We start from the raw sequence: 22083 nt of genomic DNA, 5'->3' as shown, positions 1-22083 counted from the left end.
AAAATCCTTATATTGAAGGATGGACCCCACACCGAAGTTGTCCCCACCTCAAACTTGTGCTGCCCTGATAGACCCAAGGGAGCCCTACAAACTGACATCAGGAACCTGGACTGCTGAGTTTTCTTTCCCAGGGAAAATGGAAAAAGGATGTGCCCAGGGGCCCCTGGCCCTGACTGCAAAGAATCCTTATATCGAAGGATGGACCCCACACCAAAGTGTTCCCCACCTCAAACTTGTGCTGCCCTGATAGACCCAAGGGAGCCCTACAAACTGACATCAGGAACCTGGACTGCTGAGTTTTCTTTCCCAGGGAAAATGGAAAAAGATTGTACCCAGGGGCCCCTGGCCCTGGGGTGGGGCCTCACTGCAAAAAATCCTTATATCGAAGGATGGACCCCACATCAAAGTTGTCCCCACCTCAAACTGGTGCTGCCCTGATAGACCCAAGGGAGCCCTACAAACTGACATCAGGAACCTGGACTGCTGAGTTTTCTTTCCCAGGGAAAATGGCCAAAGGATGTGCCCAGGGGCCCCTAGCCCTGACTGCAAAAAATCCTTATATCGAAGGATGGACACCACACCGAAGTTGTCCCCACCTCAAACTTGTGCTGCCCTGATACACCTAAGGGAGCCCTACAAACTGACATCAGGAACCTGGACTGCTGAGTTTTCTTTCCCAGGGAAAATGGAAAAAGATTGTGCCCAGGGGCCCCTGGCCCTGACTGCAAAAAATCCTTATATCGAAGGATGGACCCCACACCAAAGTTGTCCCCACCTCAAACTTGTGCTGCCCTGATACACCCAAGGGAAACCTACAAACTGACATCAGGAACCTGGACTGCTGAGTTTTCTTTCCCAGGGAAAATGGAAAAAGGATATGCCCAGTGGCCTCTGACCCTGACTGCAAAAAATCCTTATATCAAAGGATGGAGCCCACACCGAAGTTGTCCCCACCTCAAACTTGTGCTGCCCTGATAGACCCAAGGGAGCCCTACAAACTGACATCAGGAACCTGGACTGCTGAGTTTTCTTTCCCAGGGAAAATGGAAAAAGGATGTGCCCAGGGGCCCCTGGCCCTGACTGCAAAAAATCCTTATATCGAAGAATGGAGCCCACACCAAAGTTGTCCCCACCTCAAAATTTGCTGCCCTGATACACCCAAGGGAACCCTACAAACTGACATCAGGAACCTGGACTGCTGAGTTTTCTTTCCCAGGGAAAATGGAAAAAGGTTGTGCCCAGGGGCCCCTGGCCCTGACTGCAAAAAATCCTTATATCGAAGGATGGACCCCACATCAAAGTTGTACCAACCTAAAACTTGTGCTGCCCTGATAGACCCAAGGGAGCCCTACAAACTGACATCAGGAACCTGGACTGCTGAGTTTTCTTTCCCAGGGAAAATGGAAAAAGGATGTGCCCAGAGGCCCCTGGCCCTGGGCTGGGGCCTCACTGCAAAAAATCCTTATATCGAAGGATGGACCCCACACCGAAGTTGTCCCCACCTCAAACTTGTGCTGCCCTGATAGACCCAAGGGAGCCCTACAAACTGACATCAGGAACCTGGACTGCTGAGTTTTCTTTCCCAGGGAAAATGGAAAAAGGTTGTGCCCAGGGGCCCCTGGCCCTGACTGCAAAGAATCCTTATATCGAAGGATGGACCCCACACCAAAGTGTTCCCCACCTCAAACTTGTGCTGCCCTGATAGACCCAAGGGAGCCCTACAAACTGACATCAGGAACCTGGACTGCTGAGTTTTCTTTCCCAGGGAAAATGGAAAAAGGTTGTGCCCAGGGGCCCCTGGCCCTGGGCTGGGGCCTCACTGCAAAAAATCCTTATATCGAAGGATGGACCCCACACCGAAGTTGTCCCCACCTCAAACTTGTGCTGCCCTGATAGACCCAAGGGAGCCCTACAAACTGACATCAGGAACCTGGACTGCTGAGTTTTCTTTCCCAGGGAAAATGGCCAAAGGATGTGCCCAGGGGCCCCTAGCCCTGACTGCAAAAAATCCTTATATCGAAGGATGGACACCACACCGAAGTTGTCCCCACCTCAAACTTGTGCTGCCCTGATACACCTAAGGGAGCCCTACAAACTGACATCAGGAACCTGGACTGCTGAGTTTTCTTTCCCAGGGAAAATGGAAAAAGATTGTGCCCAGGGGCCCCTGGCCCTGACTGCAAAAAATCCTTATATCGAAGGATGGACCCCACACCAAAGTTGTCCCCACCTCAAACTTGTGCTGCCCTGATAGACCCAAGGGAGCCCTACAAACTGACATCAGGAACCTGGACTGCTGAGTTTTCTTTCCCAGGGAAAATGGAAAAAGAATGTGCCCAGGGGCCCCTGGCCCTGACTGCAAAAAATCTTTATATCAAAGGATGGACCCCACATCAAAGTTGTCCCCACCTCAAACTTGTGCTGCCCTGATAGACCCAAGGGAGCCCTACAAACTGACATCAGGAACCTGGACTGCTGAGTTTTCTTTCCCAGGGAAAATGGATAAAGGATGTGCCCAGGGGCCCCTGGCCCTGGGCTGGGGCCTCACTGCAAAAAATCCTTATATCGAAGGATGGACCCCACACCGAAGTTGTCCCCACCTCAAACTTGTGCTGCCCTGATAGACCCAAGGGAGCCCTACAAACTGACATCAGGAACCTGGACTGCTGAGTTTTCTTTCCCAGGGAAAATGGAAAAAGGTTGTGCCCAGGGGCCCCTGGCCCTGACTGCAAAAAATCCTTATATCGAAGGATGGACCCCACACCAAAGTGTTCCCCACCTCAAACTTGTGCTGCCCTGATAGACCCAAGGGAGCCCTACAAACTGACATCAGGAACCTGGACTGCTGAGTTTTCTTTCCCAGGGAAAATGGAAAAAGGTTGTGCCCAGGGGCCCCTGGCCCTGGGCTGGGGCCTCACTGCAAAAAATCCTTATATCGAAGGATGGACCCCACATCAAAATTGTCCCCACCTCAAACTTGTGCTGCCCTGATACACCCAAGGGAACCCTACAAACTGACATCAGGAACCTGGACTGCTGAGTTTTCTTTCCCAGGGAAAATGGAAAAAGGATATGCCCAGGGGCCCCTGACCCTGACTGCAAAAAATCCTTATATCGAAGGGTGGACCCCACACCGAAGTTGTCCCCACCTCAAACTTGTGCTGCCCTGATAGACCCAAGGGAGCCCTACAAACTGACATCAGGAACCTGGACTGCTGAGTTTTCTTTCCCAGGGAAAATGGAAAAAGGATGTGCCCAGGGGCCCCTGGCCCTGACTGCAAAGAATCCTTATATCGAAGGATGGACCCCACACCAAAGTGTTCCCCACCTCAAACTTGTGCTGCCCTGATAGACCCAAGGGAGCCCTACAAACTGACATCAGGAACCTGGACTGCTGAGTTTTCTTTCCCAGGGAAAATGGAAAAAGGATGTGCCCAGGGGCCCCTGGCCCTGGGGTGGGGCCTCACTGCAAAAAATCCTTATATTGAAGGATGGACCCCACACCGAAGTTGTCCCCACCTCAAACTTGTGCTGCCCTGATAGACCCAAGGGAGCCCTACAAACTGACATCAGGAACCTGGACTGCTGAGTTTTCTTTCCCAGGGATAATGGAAAAAGGATGTGCCCAGGGGCCCCTAGCCCTGACTGCAAAGAATCCTTATATCGAAGGATGGACCCCACACCAAAGTGTTCCCCACCTCAAACTTGTGCTGCCCTGATAGACCCAAGGGAGCCCTACAAACTGACATCAGGAACCTGGACTGCTGAGTTTTCTTTCCCAGGGAAAATGGAAAAAGATTGTACCCAGGGGCCCCTGGCCCTAGGGTGGGGCCTCACTGCAAAAAATCCTTATATCGAAGGATGGACCCCACATCAAAGTTGTCCCCACCTCAAACTTGTGCTGCCCTGATAGACCCAAGGGAGCCCTACAAACTGACATCAGGAACCTGGACTGCTGAGTTTTCTTTCCCAGGGAAAATGGCCAAAGGATGTGCCCAGGGGCCCCTGACCCTGACTGCAAAAAATCCTTATATCGAAGGATGGACACCACACCGAAGTTGTCCCCACCTCAAACTTGTGCTGCCCTGATACACCTAAGGGAGCCCTACAAACTGACATCAGGAACCTGGACTGCTGAGTTTTCTTTCCCAGGGAAAATGGAAAAAGATTGTGCCCAGGGGCCCCTGGCCCTGACTGCAAAAAATCCTTATATCGAAGGATGGACCCCACACCAAAGTTGTCCCCACCTCAAACTTTTGCTGCCCTGATACACCCAAGGGAAACCTACAAACTGACATCAGGAACCTGGACTGCTGAGTTTTCTTTCCCAGGGAAAATGGAAAAAGGATATGCCCAGTGGCCGCTGACCCTGACTGCAAAAAATCCTTATATCAAAGGGTGGACCCCACACCGAAGTTGTCCCCACCTCAAACTTGTGCTGCCCTGATAGACCCAAGGGAGCCCTACAAACTGACATCAGGAACCTGGACTGCTGAGTTTTCTTTCCCAGGGAAAATGGAAAAAGGATGTGCCCAGGGGCCCCTGGCCCTGACTGCAAAGAATCCTTATATCGAAGGATGGACCCCACACCAAAGTGTTCCCCACCTCAAACTTGTGCTGCCCTGATAGACCCAAGGGAGCCCTACAAACTGACATCAGGAACCTGGACTGCTGAGTTTTCTTTCCCAGGGAGAATGGCCAAAGGATGTGCCCAGGGGCCCCTAGCCCTGACTGCAAAAAATCCTTATATTGAAGGATGGACACCACACCGAAGTTGTCCCCACCTCAAACTTGTGCTGCCCTGATAGACCCAAGGGAGCCCTACAAACTGACATCAGGAACCTGGACTGCTGAGTTTTCTTTCCCAGGGAAAATGGAAAAAGGATGTGCCCAGGGGCCCCTGGCCCTGACTGCAAAAAATCCTTATATCGAAGAATGGAGCCCACACCAAAGTTGTCCCCACCTCAAAATTTGCTGCCCTGATACACCCAAGGGAACCCTACAAACTGACATCAGGAACCTGGACTGCTGAGTTTTCTTTCCCAGGGAAAATGGAAAAAGGTTGTGCCCAGGGGCCCCTGGCCCTGACTGCAAAAAATCCTTATATCGAAGGATGGACCCCACATCAAAGTTGTACCAACCTAAAACTTGTGCTGCCCTGATAGACCCAAGGGAGCCCTACAAACTGACATCAGGAACCTGGACTGCTGAGTTTTCTTTCCCAGGGAAAATGGAAAAAGGATGTGCCCAGAGGCCCCTGGCCCTGGGCTGGGGCCTCACTGCAAAAAATCCTTATATCGAAGGATGGACCCCACACCGAAGTTGTCCCCACCTCAAACTTGTGCTGCCCTGATAGACCCAAGGGAGCCCTACAAACTGACATCAGGAACCTGGACTGCTGAGTTTTCTTTCCCAGGGAAAATGGAAAAAGGATGTGCCCAGGGGCCCCTGGCCCTGACTGCAAAGAATCCTTATATCGAAGGATGGACCCCACACCAAAGTGTTCCCCACCTCAAACTTGTGCTGCCCTGATAGACCCAAGGGAGCCCTACAAACTGACATCAGGAACCTGGACTGCTGAGTTTTCTTTCCCAGGGAAAATGGAAAAAGGTTGTGCCCAGGGGCCCCTGGCCCTGGGGTGGGGCCTCACTGCAAAAAATCCTTATATCGAAGGATGGACCCCACACCGAAGTTGTCCCCACCTCAAACTTGTGCTGCCCTGATAGACCCAAGGGAGCCCTACAAACTGACATCAGGAACCTGGACTGCTGAGTTTTCTTTCCCAGGGAAAATGGCCAAAGGATGTGCCCAGGGGCCCCTAGCCCTGACTGCAAAAAATCCTTATATCGAAGGATGGACACCACACCGAAGTTGTCCCCACCTCAAACTTGTGCTGCCCTGATACACCTAAGGGAGCCCTACAAACTGACATCAGGAACCTGGACTGCTGAGTTTTCTTTCCCAGGGAAAATGGAAAAAGAATGTGCCCAGGGGCCCCTGGCCCTGACTGCAAAAAATCCTTATATCAAAGGATGGACCCCACATCAAAGTTGTCCCCACCTCAAACTTGTGCTGCCCTGATAGACCCAAGGGAGCCCTACAAACTGACATCAGGAACCTGGACTGCTGAGTTTTCTTTCCCAGGGAAAATGGAAAAAGGATGTGCCCAGGGGCCCCTGGCCCTGGGCTGGGGCCTCACTGCAAAAAATCCTTATATCGAAGGATGGACCCCACACCGAAGTTGTCCCCACCTCAAACTTGTGCTGCCCTGATAGACCCAAGGGAGCCCTACAAACTGACATCAGGAACCTGGACTGCTGAGTTTTCTTTCCCAGGGAAAATGGAAAAAGGTTGTGCCCAGGGGCCCCTGGCCCTGACTGCAAAAAATCCTTATATCGAAGGATGGACCCCACACCAAAGTGTTCCCCACCTCAAACTTGTGCTGCCCTGATAGACCCAAGGGAGCCCTACAAACTGACATCAGGAACCTGGACTGCTGAGTTTTCTTTCCCAGGGAAAATGGAAAAAGGTTGTGCCCAGGGGCCCCTGGCCCTGACTGCAAAAAATCCTTATATCGAAGGATGGACCCCACACCAAAGTGTTCCCCACCTCAAACTTGTGCTGCCCTGATAGACCCAAGGGAGCCCTACAAACTGACATCAGGAACCTGGACTGCTGAGTTTTCTTTCCCAGGGAAAATGGAAAAAGGTTGTGCCCAGGGGCCCCTGGCCCTGGGCTGGGGCCTCACTGCAAAAAATCCTTATATCGAAGGATGGACCCCACATCAAAATTGTCCCCACCTCAAACTTGTGCTGCCCTGATACACCCAAGGGAACCCTACAAACTGACATCAGGAACCTGGACTGCTGAGTTTTCTTTCCCAGGGAAAATGGAAAAAGGATATGCCCAGGGGCCCCTGACCCTGACTGCAAAAAATCCTTATATCGAAGGGTGGACCCCACACCGAAGTTGTCCCCACCTCAAACTTGTGCTGCCCTGATAGACCCAAGGGAGCCCTACAAACTGACATCAGGAACCTGGACTGCTGAGTTTTCTTTCCCAGGGAAAATGGAAAAAGGATGTGCCCAGGGGCCCCTGGCCCTGACTGCAAAGAATCCTTATATCGAAGGATGGACCCCACACCAAAGTGTTCCCCACCTCAAACTTGTGCTGCCCTGATAGACCCAAGGGAGCCCTACAAACTGACATCAGGAACCTGGACTGCTGAGTTTTCTTTCCCAGGGAAAATGGAAAAAGGATGTGCCCAGGGGCCCCTGGCCCTGGGGTGGGGCCTCACTGCAAAAAATCCTTATATTGAAGGATGGACCCCACACCGAAGTTGTCCCCACCTCAAACTTGTGCTGCCCTGATAGACCCAAGGGAGCCCTACAAACTGACATCAGGAACCTGGACTGCTGAGTTTTCTTTCCCAGGGATAATGGAAAAAGGATGTGCCCAGGGGCCCCTAGCCCTGACTGCAAAGAATCCTTATATCGAAGGATGGACCCCACACCAAAGTGTTCCCCACCTCAAACTTGTGCTGCCCTGATAGACCCAAGGGAGCCCTACAAACTGACATCAGGAACCTGGACTGCTGAGTTTTCTTTCCCAGGGAAAATGGAAAAAGATTGTACCCAGGGGCCCCTGGCCCTAGGGTGGGGCCTCACTGCAAAAAATCCTTATATCGAAGGATGGACCCCACATCAAAGTTGTCCCCACCTCAAACTTGTGCTGCCCTGATAGACCCAAGGGAGCCCTACAAACTGACATCAGGAACCTGGACTGCTGAGTTTTCTTTCCCAGGGAAAATGGCCAAAGGATGTGCCCAGGGGCCCCTGACCCTGACTGCAAAAAATCCTTATATCGAAGGATGGACACCACACCGAAGTTGTCCCCACCTCAAACTTGTGCTGCCCTGATACACCTAAGGGAGCCCTACAAACTGACATCAGGAACCTGGACTGCTGAGTTTTCTTTCCCAGGGAAAATGGAAAAAGATTGTGCCCAGGGGCCCCTGGCCCTGACTGCAAAAAATCCTTATATCGAAGGATGGACCCCACACCAAAGTTGTCCCCACCTCAAACTTTTGCTGCCCTGATACACCCAAGGGAAACCTACAAACTGACATCAGGAACCTGGACTGCTGAGTTTTCTTTCCCAGGGAAAATGGAAAAAGGATATGCCCAGTGGCCGCTGACCCTGACTGCAAAAAATCCTTATATCAAAGGGTGGACCCCACACCGAAGTTGTCCCCACCTCAAACTTGTGCTGCCCTGATAGACCCAAGGGAGCCCTACAAACTGACATCAGGAACCTGGACTGCTGAGTTTTCTTTCCCAGGGAAAATGGAAAAAGGATGTGCCCAGGGGCCCCTGGCCCTGACTGCAAAGAATCCTTATATCGAAGGATGGACCCCACACCAAAGTGTTCCCCACCTCAAACTTGTGCTGCCCTGATAGACCCAAGGGAGCCCTACAAACTGACATCAGGAACCTGGACTGCTGAGTTTTCTTTCCCAGGGAGAATGGCCAAAGGATGTGCCCAGGGGCCCCTAGCCCTGACTGCAAAAAATCCTTATATTGAAGGATGGACACCACACCGAAGTTGTCCCCACCTCAAACTTGTGCTGCCCTGATAGACCCAAGGGAGCCCTACAAACTGACATCAGGAACCTGGACTGCTGAGTTTTCTTTCCCAGGGAAAATGGAAAAAGGATGTGCCCAGGGGCCCCTGGCCCTGACTGCAAAAAATCCTTATATCGAAGAATGGAGCCCACACCAAAGTTGTCCCCACCTCAAAATTTGCTGCCCTGATACACCCAAGGGAACCCTACAAACTGACATCAGGAACCTGGACTGCTGAGTTTTCTTTCCCAGGGAAAATGGAAAAAGGTTGTGCCCAGGGGCCCCTGGCCCTGACTGCAAAAAATCCTTATATCGAAGGATGGACCCCACATCAAAGTTGTACCAACCTAAAACTTGTGCTGCCCTGATAGACCCAAGGGAGCCCTACAAACTGACATCAGGAACCTGGACTGCTGAGTTTTCTTTCCCAGGGAAAATGGAAAAAGGATGTGCCCAGAGGCCCCTGGCCCTGGGCTGGGGCCTCACTGCAAAAAATCCTTATATCGAAGGATGGACCCCACACCGAAGTTGTCCCCACCTCAAACTTGTGCTGCCCTGATAGACCCAAGGGAGCCCTACAAACTGACATCAGGAACCTGGACTGCTGAGTTTTCTTTCCCAGGGAAAATGGAAAAAGGATGTGCCCAGGGGCCCCTGGCCCTGACTGCAAAGAATCCTTATATCGAAGGATGGACCCCACACCAAAGTGTTCCCCACCTCAAACTTGTGCTGCCCTGATAGACCCAAGGGAGCCCTACAAACTGACATCAGGAACCTGGACTGCTGAGTTTTCTTTCCCAGGGAAAATGGAAAAAGGTTGTGCCCAGGGGCCCCTGGCCCTGGGGTGGGGCCTCACTGCAAAAAATCCTTATATCGAAGGATGGACCCCACACCGAAGTTGTCCCCACCTCAAACTTGTGCTGCCCTGATAGACCCAAGGGAGCCCTACAAACTGACATCAGGAACCTGGACTGCTGAGTTTTCTTTCCCAGGGAAAATGGCCAAAGGATGTGCCCAGGGGCCCCTAGCCCTGACTGCAAAAAATCCTTATATCGAAGGATGGACACCACACCGAAGTTGTCCCCACCTCAAACTTGTGCTGCCCTGATACACCTAAGGGAGCCCTACAAACTGACATCAGGAACCTGGACTGCTGAGTTTTCTTTCCCAGGGAAAATGGAAAAAGAATGTGCCCAGGGGCCCCTGGCCCTGACTGCAAAAAATCCTTATATCAAAGGATGGACCCCACATCAAAGTTGTCCCCACCTCAAACTTGTGCTGCCCTGATAGACCCAAGGGAGCCCTACAAACTGACATCAGGAACCTGGACTGCTGAGTTTTCTTTCCCAGGGAAAATGGAAAAAGGATGTGCCCAGGGGCCCCTGGCCCTGGGCTGGGGCCTCACTGCAAAAAATCCTTATATCGAAGGATGGACCCCACACCGAAGTTGTCCCCACCTCAAACTTGTGCTGCCCTGATAGACCCAAGGGAGCCCTACAAACTGACATCAGGAACCTGGACTGCTGAGTTTTCTTTCCCAGGGAAAATGGAAAAAGGTTGTGCCCAGGGGCCCCTGGCCCTGACTGCAAAAAATCCTTATATCGAAGGATGGACCCCACACCAAAGTGTTCCCCACCTCAAACTTGTGCTGCCCTGATAGACCCAAGGGAGCCCTACAAACTGACATCAGGAACCTGGACTGCTGAGTTTTCTTTCCCAGGGAAAATGGAAAAAGGTTGTGCCCAGGGGCCCCTGGCCCTGGGGTGGGGCCTCACTGCAAAAAATCCTTATATCGAAGGATGGACCCCACATCAAAATTGTCCCCACCTCAAACTTGTGCTGCCCTGATACACCCAAGGGAACCCTACAAACTGACATCAGGAACCTGGACTGCTGAGTTTTCTTTCCCAGGGAAAATGGAAAAAGGATATGCCCAGGGGCCCCTGACCCTGACTGCAAAAAATCCTTATATCGAAGGGTGGACCCCACACCAAAGTTGTCCCCACCTCAAACTTGTGCTGCCCTGATAGACCCAAGGGAGCCCTACAAACTGACATCAGGAACCTGGACTGCTGAGTTTTCTTTCCCAGGGAAAATGGAAAAAGGATGTGCCCAGGGGCCCCTGGCCCTTATTGCAAAGAATCCTTATATCGAAGGATGGACCCCACACCAAAGTGTTCCCCACCTAAAACTTGTGCTGCCCTGATAGACCCAAGGGAGCCCTACAAACTGACATCAGGAACCTGGACTGCTGAGTTTTCTTTCCCAGGGAAAATGGAAAAAGGATGTGCCCAGGGGCCCCTGGCCCTGGGGTGGGGCCTCACTGCAAAAAATCCTTATATTGAAGGATGGACCCCACACCGAAGTTGTCCCCACCTCAAACTTGTGCTGCCCTGATAGACCCAAGGGAGCCCTACAAACTGACATCAGGAACCTGGACTGCTGAGTTTTCTTTCCCAGGGAAAATGGCCAAAGGATGTGCCCAGGGGCCCCTGACCCTGACTGCAAAAAATCCTTATATCGAAGGATGGACACCACACCGAAGTTGTCCCCACCTCAAACTTGTGCTGCCCTGATACACCTAAGGGAGCCCTACAAACTGACATCAGGAACCTGGACTTCTGAGTTTTCTTTCCCAGGGAAAATGGAAAAAGATTGTGCCCAGGGGCCCCTGGCCCTGACTGCAAAAAATCCTTATATCGAAGGATGGACCCCACACCAAAGTTGTCCCCACCTCAAACTTTTGCTGCCCTGATACACCCAAGGGAAACCTACAAACTGACATCAGGAACCTGGACTGCTGAGTTTTCTTTCCCAGGGAAAATGGAAAAAGGATATGCCCAGTGGCCCCTGGCCCTGACTGCAAAAAATCCTTATATCAAAGGGTGGACCCCACACCGAAGTTGTCCCCACCTCAAACTTGTGCTGCCCTGATAGACCCAAGGGAGCCCTGCAAACTGACATCAGGAACCTGGACTGCTGAGTTTTCTTTCCCAGGGAAAATGGAAAAAGGATGTGCCCAGGGGCCCCTGGCCCTGACTGCAAAGGATCCTTATATCGAAGGATGGACCCCACACCAAAGTGTTCCCCACCTCAAACTTGTGCTGCCCTGATAGACCCAAGGGAGCCCTACAAACTGACATCAGGAACCTGGACTGCTGAGTTTTCTTTCCCAGGGAAAATGGCCAAAGGATGTGCCCAGGGGCCCCTAGCCCTGACTGCAAAAAATCCTTATATTGAAGGATGGACACCACACCGAAGTTGTCCCCACCTCAAACTTGTGCTGCCCTGATAGACCCAAGGGAGCCCTACAAACTGACATCAGGAACCTGGACTGCTGAGTTTTCTTTCCCAGGGAAAATGGAAAAAGGATGTGCCCAGGGGCCCCTGGCCCTGACTGCAAAAAATCCTTATATCGAAGAATGGAGCCCACACCAAAGTTGTCCCCACCTCAAAATTTGCTGCCCTGATACACCCAAGGGAACCCTACAAACTGACATCAGGAACCTGGACTGCTGAGTTTTCTTTCCCAGGGAAAATGGAAAAAGGTTGTGCCCAGGGGCCCCTGGCCCTGACTGCAAAAAATCCTTATATCGAAGGATGGACCCCACATCAAAGTTGTACCAACCTAAAACTTGTGCTGCCCTGATAGACCCAAGGGAGCCCTACAAACTGACATCAGGAACCTGGACTGCTGAGTTTTCTTTCCCAGGGAAAATGGAAAAAGGATGTGCCCAGGGGCCCCTGGCCCTGGGGTGGGGCCTCACTGCAAAAAATCCTTATATCGAAGGATGGACCCCACACCGAAGTTGTCCCCACCTCAAACTTGTGCTGCCCTGATAGACCCAAGGGAGCCCTACAAACTGACATCAGGAACCTGGACTGCTGAGTTTTCTTTCCCAGGGAAAATGGAAAAAGGTTGTGCCCAGGGGCCCCTGGCCCTGACTGCAAAGAATCCTTATATCGAAGGATGGACCCCACACCAAAGTGTTCCCCACCTCAAACTTGTGCTGCCCTGATAGACCCAAGGGAGCCCTACAAACTGACATCAGGAACCTGGACTGCTGAATTTTCTTTCCCAGGGAAAATGGAAAAAGGTTGTGCCCAGGGGCCCCTGGCCCTGGGCTGGGGCCTCACTACAAGAAATCCTTATATCGAAGGATGGATCCCACACCAAAGTTGTCCCCACCTCAAACTTGTGCTGCCCTGATAGACCCAAGGGAGCCCTACAAACTGACATCAGGAACCTGGACTGCTGAGTTTTCTTTCCCAGTGAAAATGGAAAAAGGATGTGCCCACTGGTCCCTGGCCCTGACTGGAATAATCCTTATATCGAAGGATGGACCCCACACCAAATTTGTACCCACCTCAAACTTGTGCTGCCCTGATAGACCCAAGGGAGCCCTACAAACTGACATCAGGAACCTGGACTGCTGAGTTTTCTTTCCCAGGGAAAATGGAAAAAGGATGTGCCCAGGGGCCCCTGGCCCTGACTGCAAAGAATCCTTATATCGAAGGATGGACCCCACACCAAAGTGTTCCCCACCTCAAACTTGTGCTGCCCTGATAGACCCAAGGGAGCCCTACAAACTGACATCAGGAACCTGGACTGCTGAGTTTTCTTTCCCAGGGAAAATGGAAAAAGGATGTGCCCAGGGGCCCCTGGCCCTGGGGTGGGGCCTCACTGCAAAAAATCCTTATATTGAAGGATGGACCCCACACCGAAGTTGTCCCCACCTCAAACTTGTGCTGCCCTGATAGACCCAAGGGAGCCCTACAAACTGACATCAGGAACCTGGACTGCTGAGTTTTCTTTCCCAGGGATAATGGAAAAAGGATGTGCCCAGGGGCCCCTAGCCCTGACTGCAAAGAATCCTTATATCGAAGGATGGACCCCACACCAAAGTGTTCCCCACCTCAAACTTGTGCTGCCCTGATAGACCCAAGGGAGCCCTACAAACTGACATCAGGAACCTGGACTGCTGAGTTTTCTTTCCCAGGGAAAATGGAAAAAGATTGTACCCAGGGGCCCCTGGCCCTAGGGTGGGGCCTCACTGCAAAAAATCCTTATATCGAAGGATGGACCCCACATCAAAGTTGTCCCCACCTCAAACTTGTGCTGCCCTGATAGACCCAAGGGAGCCCTACAAACTGACATCAGGAACCTGGACTGCTGAGTTTTCTTTCCCAGGGAAAATGGCCAAAGGATGTGCCCAGGGGCCCCTGACCCTGACTGCAAAAAATCCTTATATCGAAGGATGGACACCACACCGAAGTTGTCCCCACCTCAAACTTGTGCTGCCCTGATACACCTAAGGGAGCCCTACAAACTGACATCAGGAACCTGGACTGCTGAGTTTTCTTTCCCAGGGAAAATGGAAAAAGATTGTGCCCAGGGGCCCCTGGCCCTGACTGCAAAAAATCCTTATATCGAAGGATGGACCCCACACCAAAGTTGTCCCCACCTCAAACTTTTGCTGCCCTGATACACCCAAGGGAAACCTACAAACTGACATCAGGAACCTGGACTGCTGAGTTTTCTTTCCCAGGGAAAATGGAAAAAGGATATGCCCAGTGGCCGCTGACCCTGACTGCAAAAAATCCTTATATCAAAGGGTGGACCCCACACCGAAGTTGTCCCCACCTCAAACTTGTGCTGCCCTGATAGACCCAAGGGAGCCCTACAAACTGACATCAGGAACCTGGACTGCTGAGTTTTCTTTCCCAGGGAAAATGGAAAAAGGATGTGCCCAGGGGCCCCTGGCCCTGACTGCAAAGAATCCTTATATCGAAGGATGGACCCCACACCAAAGTGTTCCCCACCTCAAACTTGTGCTGCCCTGATAGACCCAAGGGAGCCCTACAAACTGACATCAGGAACCTGGACTGCTGAGTTTTCTTTCCCAGGGAGAATGGCCAAAGGATGTGCCCAGGGGCCCCTAGCCCTGACTGCAAAAAATCCTTATATTGAAGGATGGACACCACACCGAAGTTGTCCCCACCTCAAACTTGTGCTGCCCTGATAGACCCAAGGGAGCCCTACAAACTGACATCAGGAACCTGGACTGCTGAGTTTTCTTTCCCAGGGAAAATGGAAAAAGGATGTGCCCAGGGGCCCCTGGCCCTGACTGCAAAAAATCCTTATATCGAAGAATGGAGCCCACACCAAAGTTGTCCCCACCTCAAAATTTGCTGCCCTGATACACCCAAGGGAACCCTACAAACTGACATCAGGAACCTGGACTGCTGAGTTTTCTTTCCCAGGGAAAATGGAAAAAGGTTGTGCCCAGGGGCCCCTGGCCCTGACTGCAAAAAATCCTTATATCGAAGGATGGACCCCACATCAAAGTTGTACCAACCTAAAACTTGTGCTGCCCTGATAGACCCAAGGGAGCCCTACAAACTGACATCAGGAACCTGGACTGCTGAGTTTTCTTTCCCAGGGAAAATGGAAAAAGGATGTGCCCAGAGGCCCCTGGCCCTGGGCTGGGGCCTCACTGCAAAAAATCCTTATATCGAAGGATGGACCCCACACCGAAGTTGTCCCCACCTCAAACTTGTGCTGCCCTGATAGACCCAAGGGAGCCCTACAAACTGACATCAGGAACCTGGACTGCTGAGTTTTCTTTCCCAGGGAAAATGGAAAAAGGATGTGCCCAGGGGCCCCTGGCCCTGACTGCAAAGAATCCTTATATCGAAGGATGGACCCCACACCAAAGTGTTCCCCACCTCAAACTTGTGCTGCCCTGATAGACCCAAGGGAGCCCTACAAACTGACATCAGGAACCTGGACTGCTGAGTTTTCTTTCCCAGGGAAAATGGAAAAAGGTTGTGCCCAGGGGCCCCTGGCCCTGGGGTGGGGCCTCACTGCAAAAAATCCTTATATCGAAGGATGGACCCCACACCGAAGTTGTCCCCACCTCAAACTTGTGCTGCCCTGATAGACCCAAGGGAGCCCTACAAACTGACATCAGGAACCTGGACTGCTGAGTTTTCTTTCCCAGGGAAAATGGCCAAAGGATGTGCCCAGGGGCCCCTAGCCCTGACTGCAAAAAATCCTTATATCGAAGGATGGACACCACACCGAAGTTGTCCCCACCTCAAACTTGTGCTGCCCTGATACACCTAAGGGAGCCCTACAAACTGACATCAGGAACCTGGACTGCTGAGTTTTCTTTCCCAGGGAAAATGGAAAAAGAATGTGCCCAGGGGCCCCTGGCCCTGACTGCAAAAAATCCTTATATCAAAGGATGGACCCCACATCAAAGTTGTCCCCACCTCAAACTTGTGCTGCCCTGATAGACCCAAGGGAGCCCTACAAACTGACATCAGGAACCTGGACTGCTGAGTTTTCTTTCCCAGGGAAAATGGAAAAAGGATGTGCCCAGGGGCCCCTGGCCCTGGGCTGGGGCCTCACTGCAAAAAATCCTTATATCGAAGGATGGACCCCACACCGAAGTTGTCCCCACCTCAAACTTGTGCTGCCCTGATAGACCCAAGGGAGCCCTACAAACTGACATCAGGAACCTGGACTGCTGAGTTTTCTTTCCCAGGGAAAATGGAAAAAGGTTGTGCCCAGGGGCCCCTGGCCCTGACTGCAAAAAATCCTTATATCGAAGGATGGACCCCACACCAAAGTGTTCCCCACCTCAAACTTGTGCTGCCCTGATAGACCCAAGGGAGCCCTACAAACTGACATCAGGAACCTGGACTGCTGAGTTTTCTTTCCCAGGGAAAATGGAAAAAGGTTGTGCCCAGGGGCCCCTGGCCCTGGGGTGGGGCCTCACTGCAAAAAATCCTTATATCGAAGGATGGACCCCACATCAAAATTGTCCCCACCTCAAACTTGTGCTGCCCTGATACACCCAAGGGAACCCTACAAACTGACATCAGGAACCTGGACTGCTGAGTTTTCTTTCCCAGGGAAAATGGAAAAAGGATATGCCCAGGGGCCCCTGACCCTGACTGCAAAAAATCCTTATATCGAAGGGTGGACCCCACACCAAAGTTGTCCCCACCTCAAACTTGTGCTGCCCTGATAGACCCAAGGGAGCCCTACAAACTGACATCAGGAACCTGGACTGCTGAGTTTTCTTTCCCAGGGAAAATGGAAAAAGGATGTGCCCAGGGGCCCCTGGCCCTTATTGCAAAGAATCCTTATATCGAAGGATGGACCCCACACCAAAGTGTTCCCCACCTAAAACTTGTGCTGCCCTGATAGACCCAAGGGAGCCCTACAAACTGACATCAGGAACCTGGACTGCTGAGTTTTCTTTCCCAGGGAAAATGGAAAAAGGATGTGCCCAGGGGCCCCTGGCCCTGGGGTGGGGCCTCACTGCAAAAAATCCTTATATTGAAGGATGGACCCCACACCGAAGTTGTCCCCACCTCAAACTTGTGCTGCCCTGATAGACCCAAGGGAGCCCTACAAACTGACATCAGGAACCTGGACTGCTGAGTTTTCTTTCCCAGGGAAAATGGCCAAAGGATGTGCCCAGGGGCCCCTGACCCTGACTGCAAAAAATCCTTATATCGAAGGATGGACACCACACCGAAGTTGTCCCCACCTCAAACTTGTGCTGCCCTGATACACCTAAGGGAGCCCTACAAACTGACATCAGGAACCTGGACTTCTGAGTTTTCTTTCCCAGGGAAAATGGAAAAAGATTGTGCCCAGGGGCCCCTGGCCCTGACTGCAAAAAATCCTTATATCGAAGGATGGACCCCACACCAAAGTTGTCCCCACCTCAAACTTTTGCTGCCCTGATACACCCAAGGGAAACCTACAAACTGACATCAGGAACCTGGACTGCTGAGTTTTCTTTCCCAGGGAAAATGGAAAAAGGATATGCCCAGTGGCCCCTGGCCCTGACTGCAAAAAATCCTTATATCAAAGGGTGGACCCCACACCGAAGTTGTCCCCACCTCAAACTTGTGCTGCCCTGATAGACCCAAGGGAGCCCTGCAAACTGACATCAGGAACCTGGACTGCTGAGTTTTCTTTCCCAGGGAAAATGGAAAAAGGATGTGCCCAGGGGCCCCTGGCCCTGACTGCAAAGGATCCTTATATCGAAGGATGGACCCCACACCAAAGTGTTCCCCACCTCAAACTTGTGCTGCCCTGATAGACCCAAGGGAGCCCTACAAACTGACATCAGGAACCTGGACTGCTGAGTTTTCTTTCCCAGGGAAAATGGCCAAAGGATGTGCCCAGGGGCCCCTAGCCCTGACTGCAAAAAATCCTTATATTGAAGGATGGACACCACACCGAAGTTGTCCCCACCTCAAACTTGTGCTGCCCTGATAGACCCAAGGGAGCCCTACAAACTGACATCAGGAACCTGGACTGCTGAGTTTTCTTTCCCAGGGAAAATGGAAAAAGGATGTGCCCAGGGGCCCCTGGCCCTGACTGCAAAAAATCCTTATATCGAAGAATGGAGCCCACACCAAAGTTGTCCCCACCTCAAAATTTGCTGCCCTGATACACCCAAGGGAACCCTACAAACTGACATCAGGAACCTGGACTGCTGAGTTTTCTTTCCCAGGGAAAATGGAAAAAGGTTGTGCCCAGGGGCCCCTGGCCCTGACTGCAAAAAATCCTTATATCGAAGGATGGACCCCACATCAAAGTTGTACCAACCTAAAACTTGTGCTGCCCTGATAGACCCAAGGGAGCCCTACAAACTGACATCAGGAACCTGGACTGCTGAGTTTTCTTTCCCAGGGAAAATGGAAAAAGGATGTGCCCAGGGGCCCCTGGCCCTGGGGTGGGGCCTCACTGCAAAAAATCCTTATATCGAAGGATGGACCCCACACCGAAGTTGTCCCCACCTCAAACTTGTGCTGCCCTGATAGACCCAAGGGAGCCCTACAAACTGACATCAGGAACCTGGACTGCTGAGTTTTCTTTCCCAGGGAAAATGGAAAAAGGTTGTGCCCAGGGGCCCCTGGCCCTGACTGCAAAGAATCCTTATATCGAAGGATGGACCCCACACCAAAGTGTTCCCCACCTCAAACTTGTGCTGCCCTGATAGACCCAAGGGAGCCCTACAAACTGACATCAGGAACCTGGACTGCTGAATTTTCTTTCCCAGGGAAAATGGAAAAAGGTTGTGCCCAGGGGCCCCTGGCCCTGGGCTGGGGCCTCACTACAAGAAATCCTTATATCGAAGGATGGATCCCACACCAAAGTTGTCCCCACCTCAAACTTGTGCTGCCCTGATAGACCCAAGGGAGCCCTACAAACTGACATCAGGAACCTGGACTGCTGAGTTTTCTTTCCCAGTGAAAATGGAAAAAGGATGTGCCCACTGGTCCCTGGCCCTGACTGGAATAATCCTTATATCGAAGGATGGACCCCACACCAAATTTGTACCCACCTCAAACTTGTGCTGCCCTGATAGACCCAAGGGAGCCCTACAAACTGACATCAGGAACCTGGACTGCTGAGTTTTCTTTCCCAGGGAAAATGGAAATAGATTGTGCCCAGGGGCCCCTGGCCCTGACTGCAAAAATCCTTATATCGAAGGATGGACCCCACATCAAAATTGTCCCCACCTCAAACTTGTGCTGCCCTGATAGACCCAAGGGAGCCCTACAAACTGACATCAGGAACCTGGACTGCTGAGTTTTCTTTCCCAGGGAAAATGGAAAAAGGTTGTGCCCAGGGGCCCCTGGCCCTGGGGTGGGGCCTCACTGCAAAAAATCCTTATATCGAAGGATGGACCCCACATCAAAATTGTCCCCACCTCAAACTTGTGCTGCCCTGATACACCCAAGGGAACCCTACAAACTGACATCAGGAACCTGGACTGCTGAGTTTTCTTTCCCAGGGAAAATGGAAAAAGGATATGCCCAGGGGCCCCTGACCCTGACTGCAAAAAATCCTTATATCGAAGGCTGGACCCCACACCGAAGTTGTCCCCACCTCAAACTTGTGCTGCCCTGATAGACCCAAGGGAGCCCTACAAACTGACATCAGGAACCTGGACTGCTGAGTTTTCTTTCCCAGGGAAAATGGAAAAAGGATGTGCCCAGGGGCCCCTGGCCCTGACTGCAAAGAATCCTTATATCGAAGGATGGACCCCACACCAAAGTGTTCCCCACCTCAAACTTGTGCTGCCCTGATAGACCCAAGGGAGCCCTACAAACTGACATCAGGAACCTGGACTGCTGAGTTTTCTTTCCCAGGGAAAATGGAAAAAGGATGTGCCCAGGGGCCCCTGGCCCTGGGGTGGGGCCTCACTGCAAAAAATCCTTATATTGAAGGATGGACCCCACACCGAAGTTGTCCCCACCTCAAACTTGTGCTGCCCTGATAGACCCAAGGGAGCCCTACAAACTGACATCAGGAACCTGGACTGCTGAGTTTTCTTTCCCAGGGAAAATGGAAAAAGGATGTGCCCAGGGGCCCCTGGCCCTGACTGCAAAGAATCCTTATATCGAAGGATGGACCCCACACCAAAGTGTTCCCCACCTCAAACTTGTGCTGCCCTGATAGACCCAAGGGAGCCCTACAAACTGACATCAGGAACCTGGACTGCTGAGTTTTCTTTCCCAGGGAAAATGGAAAAAGGTTGTGCCCAGGGGCCCCTGGCCCTGGGGTGGGGCCTCACTGCAAAAAATCCTTATATCGAAGGATGGACCCCACATCAAAGTTGTCCCCACCTCAAACTTGTGCTGCCCTGATACACCCAAGGGAACCCTACAAACTGACATCAGGAACCTGGACTGCTGAGTTTTCTTTCCCAGGGAAAATGGAAAAAGGATATGCCCAGGGGCCCCTGACCCTGACTGCAAAAAATCCTTTTATCGAAGGGTGGACCCCACACCGAAGTTGTCCCCACCTCAAACTTGTGCTGCCCTGATAGACCCAAGGGAGCCCTACAAACTGACATCAGGAACCTGGACTGCTGAGTTTTCTTTCCCAGGGAAAATGGAAAAAGGATGTGCCCAGGGTCCCCTGGCCCTGACTGCAAAAAATCCTTATATCGAAGGATGGACCCCACACCAAAGTGTTCCCCACCTCAAACTTGTGCTGCCCTGATAGACCCAAGGGAGCCCTACAAACTGACATCAGGAACCTGGACTGCTGAGTTTTCTTTCCCAGGGAAAATGGAAAAAGGTTGTGCCCAGGGGCCCCTGGCCCTGGGGTGGGGCCTCACTGCAAAAAATCCTTATATTGAAGGATGGACCCCACACCGAAGTTGTCCCCACCTCAAACTTGTGCTGCCCTGATAGACCCAAGGGAGCCCTACAAACTGACATCAGGAACCTGGACTGCTGAGTTTTCTTTCCCAGTGAAAATGGAAAAAGGATGTGCCCACGGGTCCCTGGCCCTGACTGGAATAATCCTTATATCGAAGGATGGACCCCACACCAAATTTGTACCCACCTCAAACTTGTGCTGCCCTGATAGACCCAAGGGAGCCCTACAAACTGACATCAGGAACCTGGACTGCTGAGTTTTCTTTCCCAGGGAAAATGGAAAAAGATTGTGCCCAGGGGCCCCTGGCCCTGACTGCAAAAAATCCTTATATCGAAGGATGGACCCCACACCAAAGTTGTCCCCACCTCAAACTTTTGCTGCCCTGATACACCCAAGGGAAACCTACAAACTGACATCAGGAACCTGGACTGCTGAGTTTTCTTTCCCAGGGAAATTGGAAAAAGAATGTGCCCAGGGGCCACTGGCCGTGACTGCAAAAAATCCTTATATCAAAGGATGGACCCCACATCAAAGTTGTCCCCACCTCAAACTTGTGCTGCCCTGATAGACCCAAGGGAGCCCTACAAACTGACATCAGGAACCTGGACTGCTGAGTTTTCTTTCCCAGGGAAAATGGAAAAAGGATGTGCCCAGGGGCCCCTGGCCCTGGGCTGGGGCCTCACTGCAAAAAATCCTTATATCGAAGGATGGACCCCACACCGAAGTTGTCCCCACCTCAAACTTGTGCTGCCCTGATAGACCCAAGGGAGCCCTACAAACTGACATCAGGAACCTGGACTGCTGAGTTTTCTTTCCCAGGGAAAATGGAAAAAGGTTGTGCCCAGGGGCCCCTGGCCCTGACTGCAAAAAATCCTTATATCGAAGGATGGACCCCACACCAAAGTGTTCCCCACCTCAAACTTGTGCTGCCCTGATAGACCCAAGGGAGCCCTACAAACTGACATCAGGAACCTGGACTGCTGAGTTTTCTTTCCCAGGGAAAATGGAAAAAGGTTGTGCCCAGGGGCCCCTGGCCCTGGGGTGGGGCCTCACTGCAAAAAATCCTTATATCGAAGGATGGACCCCACATCAAAATTGTCCCCACCTGAAACTTGTGCTGCCCTGATACACCCAAGGGAACCCTACAAACTGACATCAGGAACCTGGACTGCTGAGTTTTCTTTCCCAGGGAAAATGGAAAAAGGATATGCCCAGGGGCCCCTGACCCTGACTGCAAAAAATCCTTATATC

The sequence above is a fragment of the Lonchura striata genome, chromosome 7, assembly GCF_046129695.1.
Source record: "Lonchura striata isolate bLonStr1 chromosome 7, bLonStr1.mat, whole genome shotgun sequence".
Classification (NCBI taxonomy): domain Eukaryota; kingdom Metazoa; phylum Chordata; class Aves; order Passeriformes; family Estrildidae; genus Lonchura; species Lonchura striata.
The sequence above is the reverse complement of the archived record's forward strand: the minus strand, read 5'-3'. Positions refer to the sequence as shown.